Consider the following 5,145-nt stretch of genomic DNA (forward strand, 5'->3'; position numbering starts at 1 on the left):
ACAATAGCGTCTCCTTTCCATTTATTTCCAAACAATTATCCATTTGTAATCGGGAAACATTCCAAATGAAAAATCAATTTTAAATCAAATTGGATACCCGATAATCGGAGTTAAATCATAAAAGTCAAACACCCCTAATAAATAATGTCACTAATGATAAGCCTGAAATAAAAATAAATAAATAAACAAAATAGATAAATAAATCAATAAAAAATTAATTAATTAATTAAAAAAAAAAAAAAAAAAAAGTGGGCCTGTATGGAGTACCGGCACTTCTCAGTTTTAGCCTGTAGCGTACCGGGAGTTTTTACGGCGTACTGGGACTTCTCGTGAGCTCATAGTGCCCTGTCTTGCTCTATGTCTCGCCTTGTGATTTGGCTCTACTACATTACCCAGTGTGCACTGGTACATGCCACACACCTGCCCCTCACGAGCATATGCTCGCGAGACGTTCACTCGTAAGGAGGTCTCGCGAGTCGAGTGTGCCAGAAAGCATAGAAAGGACGTGAAGAAGAAGAGATCTCGCGGACGTTGAATGTAAACATCAGTTTGTTATGATAGAAGCAAACACAGCAGTTTGTTATTTAACCCGGCGATGTCGGCACCGACAGGATTCGGCATGCCTACTTTACATAACGATTTCTCCGTGACCGCTTGTGATATTCAGAAACTTTAAAAAATGTCTGAAACTGCTGTTTGTTGCGGTTATTCGTTTAAGGTTTACAGACAGTCACATAATATTCTCGGTTAACCGAAATAAACCGATTAATGAGGCCCGGTGGTTGACCAAGAAAATTTTCCATTTTCGCCATCCCTAATGGGAGTTTGATGCTCCTGATGCTGAGACGATTGGGGGGGGGGGGGGGGGGGGGGGCTCATCCAGACCCACTGCAGGAAAACTACTGAGGACAGGAAGCGTCCTCCTTCTGCTGGTCCCAGTGGAGAAACACAGGCTACGTTTACATGCACACCATAGTCCGGTTCGGGTCAGTAGTCCGGTTAAGGTAGCTGCGCTGTGGCAGCTGGAATATTCTGTTTACATGTTACTTGGCACTCAACCTGCAGGGGGCAGCAGCACGCGTACAGGCGTCTGGTTTGCTGGAAATACAGAAGAAGAAGAAGAAGAGGATAATGATGATATCCTCCATGATATTTCAGTCTGTGATCAGCTGAAGGCAGACTGCAGGCTCCTGGCTCTGGCTGCTCTTCGCCAGGTCGTTCTCCCCGCTTGCAGTAACCATAGCAACAAAGACGTCCCAGGATTCCTTGCGAGTCGAGCATGCGCAGACGTGACTGAATATTCTGGTTCGGGGCGTTTTCAGATTAAGGCGTTTACATGGCGCAGTATTCCTGTTGGAACAGGCACATGCCAGGAGTCTGATTCAGAATCTGACCTTAATCTGGTTCAGTGTGTTTACATGACTCGTGCACAACCGGGATATTGAGGATATTCCCAATAATACAGGAATAAGGTGCGCATGTAAATGTGCTCACTGACTGGACTCAACAAGACAAAACACCTGAGCAATGTGCGGGCAAAAATATAGATTTACTCAATAAAAATATATATATATTTTTTTTTTTTTTTAAAAACTGCATGTGCCTTACCAAAATCCATGAAAATAGCTCAGGTGGGATCTCAACTTTTTTTTTTGTTAGATCAATTCATGACATTATTGAGGAAAGTTAAAGAAAATGTTCAGAATTGCACTACTTTGGCCAATGAAGGCGTCACAAAGATACATGTACATAACTTTGTTTTTTAATTTTAATATACTTTAACATTATTTTTTAGATATTTAAGCTGTTTTATGTTCACTGAATGTGTATATTATTTATATACTGAGACTTTTAACTTGTCTGGCCTACTTCTTTTTTTGTTGTTGTTGTTTTTAAGGGCTCGAGGTTACATCAGCCTCACAGGCCGAAGGAGCTTTGTTCTGTTTTTTCAAAAGAAAGAACAGGAATCTTGTTGAAAGGGTTAAGTACAACATGTCAAAATAAAAGTCCTGGGTTTCTATAAACTATGCAGACACACACACACACACACACACACACACGGTGCTGGCGGGTGTGTGTCATGCAGGGATGAGCAGGGCCAAACAAAACAGATGGTCCAGAGGAAGAAAACACACACACACACACACACACACACACACACACACACACACACACACACACACACAGTGTTTGGGATGTCAGACACACAGACAGGTGAGTGTCAGCGTTCCTCCGCCCGTCTCCATGGAGACCGATCCAGGAGAGCCAATAGTAACCAGACACCCTGAGGGATGCTGGGTAAGGATCCTGTTCCTCCAGGCGCCTGGTAAAGGCTCATTCCGTGTGTTTAGTGTCGACACGCAGCCTGAGTGACAGGAGCCGGAGCCCGGGGGCGGAGCTTCAATCTACGTCAAAGACAAGCTCCGCCCCCGGGCCAATCACAGACCAGGAGGAGACGCCACGCCCACGTCTCCACCTGGACATCAGAAAATGTTTCAGGCTCTAAAACATCAGCTGATCAACACTGAGGAGGTCTGAAGAGGTCTGAGGGGGTCTGAGGGGATCTGAGGAGGTCTAAGGGGGTCTGAGAGAGTCTGAGAGAGTCTGAGGAGGTCTGAGGAGGTCTGAGGAGGTCTGAGAGGGTCTGAGAGGGTCTGAGAGGGTCTGAGGAGGTCTGAAGAGGTCTGAGAGAGTCTGAGGAGGTCTGAGGAGGTCTCTGCAGGTCTGAGGAGGTCTGAGGGGGTCTGAGGAGGTCTGAAGAGGTCTGAGGGGGTCTGAGAGTCTGAGGAGGTCTGAGGAGGTCTCTGCAGGTCTGAGGAGGTCTGAGGGGGTCTGAGGAGGTCTGAAGAGGTCTGAGGGGGTCTGAGAGTCTGAGGAGGTCTGAGGAGGTCTCTGCAGGTCAGAGGGGGTCTGAGGGGGTCTGAGGAGGTCTGAGAGGGTCTGAGGGGGTCTGAGGTGACGTCACTCACCGCTGAGCGTTTCTATACAAACACGATTGGCTGCTAGGTTTAAAAGAAAATGCATTATCGTCTATAATGCATTTTCTCTTATTAATTTAATTTCTCTTCTTGCCAAAGTCCATATTCACGGGTGTAAATTAACAAACACACACACACACACACACACACACACAGAAAATCTTTGCATTTATGCAGGAAATGGAACAACACGTATCAACAATTTCTTCACAACAACAACAACAACAAAAAAGCTATCAAATTAATTCATGTATGTAATATTTTCAAAGTCCAAAGACCAAGTAACTAATTTTGAACTTCTCTATTTTTGTTCGGTCTGTTGTTTGTTGTGTTCTCCGGCTCTTTATCACGACGTGATGTTTTAATGTCTTCATGCTTCATCTGTCTGCTCTTCTCTTCTTGGTTCATGAGTTTAAACAGAGGGCAGCTGGCAGGTGGGCACCGTGACGCTCACCTGGCCGCTCGCTCCGGGACGCTCACCTGTCCGCTCGCACCGGGACGCTCACCTGTCCGCTCGCACCGGGACGCTCACCTGTCCGCTCGCACCGGGACGCTCACCTGTCCGCTCGCACCGGGACGCTCACCTGGCCGCTCGCACCGGGACGCTCACCTGACCGCTCGCTCCGGGACGCTCACCTGGCCGCTCGCTCCGGGACGCTCACCTGGCCGCTCGCTCCGGGACGCTCACCTGGCCGCTCGCTCCGGGACGTGACTCGACGCCGCGGCCATGGCGGATGCATGGCGGCGCCTCGGAGGCTCGCGGCCGGCCGCAGCTCCGCCGCCACACCGCGAGCCGAGCGCTAGCATCCCGGCTAGCCGCGCTAAGCTAACGTTGCTAACGCCAGGAGCACTGAACGTCACCTGGCGACGTTTCAGCTTTACGTGCAAAATAAAACAACAAAGAGCGACCGCCGACGCGTCATTTGCAACAGAAACACACGTCGGACGTGTTTCTGTTCAGGAGACGGTCCATAACGTCTGTCTGTGTTTTGTTTTGGGTTTTTTTCGTCCGTTTCATGAGGAATTAGCGTCACAGATGCAGCGCCGCGCAGGTCGAGTTCCATTATCGGACAGGCAGGCTGTGAGGCTGAACCTTCACTGCGACATCCGTGTGTGTCGTTCCCAACCTGACACACACACACACACACACTCACTCACTCACACACACACACACACACACACACACACACACACACACACACACACCGACCAGCCTGTTTAGACCCGTGTGTCCTGGCTGTCCCGGACCGTGGTTCACATCCAGCGGGGAGAGGGAAGGTGACGGGCGGCAGCACGCTCCGAACCCTGACGCTGCAGCTCATGTACAACGGCTAGCTGTCCGATAATAGACGCAGACACGTCATTGTATGATGATTCGGACACATTTTGCTAACTTGATAGTAACCCGTCCATGCGTGCGGACTCACCTGGCTTCAGGTGCGGCGGCTCGGGGTTCTCCGGGACCGACAGGCCGAGAGCTCGCGGACAGAGGCGGAGGGCGACGCAGCAGCACCGCGGCGTTCAGGGGACAAGCACAAGCTGGGAAATCTGTGCACTCTCAGTGACGAAGCCTTGGTTTTTGTCACCTGCTTCACTCAAAAGTATCGGTGTAATCCATTTGATCAGCACTGTCTGCACATAAAACCCTGTGCTAATGGATAAAAGAGATAAAATTATGATGAGCTTATGAGTTAAGAAATAATAATGTAACGTTTAATAATTATCATCGCTACTGTTTTATTTATAGAGCTTTCCTGGTTAAATGGTTTGCAGAATAAATAAATAATCAGAAACTCCTCTAAGACCTGCATATACACTATATTACCAAAAGTATTCGCTCACCCATTCAAATGATCAGAATCAGGTGTCCTAATCACTTGGCCTGGCCACAGGTGTATAAAATCAAGCACTCAGGCATGCAGACTGTGAAACAAGACATTTGTGAAAGAATGGGCCGCTCTCAGGAGCTCAGTGAATTCCAGCGTGGAACTGTCATAGGATGCCACCTGTGCAACAAATCCAGTCGTGAAATTTCCTCGCTCCTAAATATTCCACAGTCAACTGTCAGCTCTATTATAACAAAATGGAAGCGTTTGGGAACAACAGCAACTCAGCCACGAAGTGGTAGGCCACGTAAAGTGACGGAGAGGGGTCAGCGGATGCTGAA

General features: G+C 48.4%; 1 protein-coding gene across 4 annotated transcripts in view; it reads right to left on the bottom strand.

Annotated features, from left to right (window-relative positions):
* The window catches only part of rab3ip (RAB3A interacting protein (rabin3)), a 24,069-nt gene extending 19,310 nt beyond the window's left edge, over positions 1-4,759 (bottom strand). For 2 of the 4 annotated variants that reach the window (XM_030045906.1, XM_030045905.1), the window contains exon 1: positions 4,406-4,759. The gene's annotated coding sequence lies outside the window, so the exon portion shown is untranslated. The remainder of the gene's footprint in view (positions 1-4,405) is intronic. The other 2 variants (XM_030045907.1, XM_030045908.1) reach the window with 2 other exon arrangements.
* Between the last annotated feature and the right edge of the window lie 386 nt (positions 4,760-5,145).

The sequence above is a fragment of the Myripristis murdjan genome, chromosome 23 (assembly GCF_902150065.1).
Source record: "Myripristis murdjan chromosome 23, fMyrMur1.1, whole genome shotgun sequence".
Lineage (NCBI taxonomy): Eukaryota > Metazoa > Chordata > Actinopteri > Holocentriformes > Holocentridae > Myripristis > Myripristis murdjan.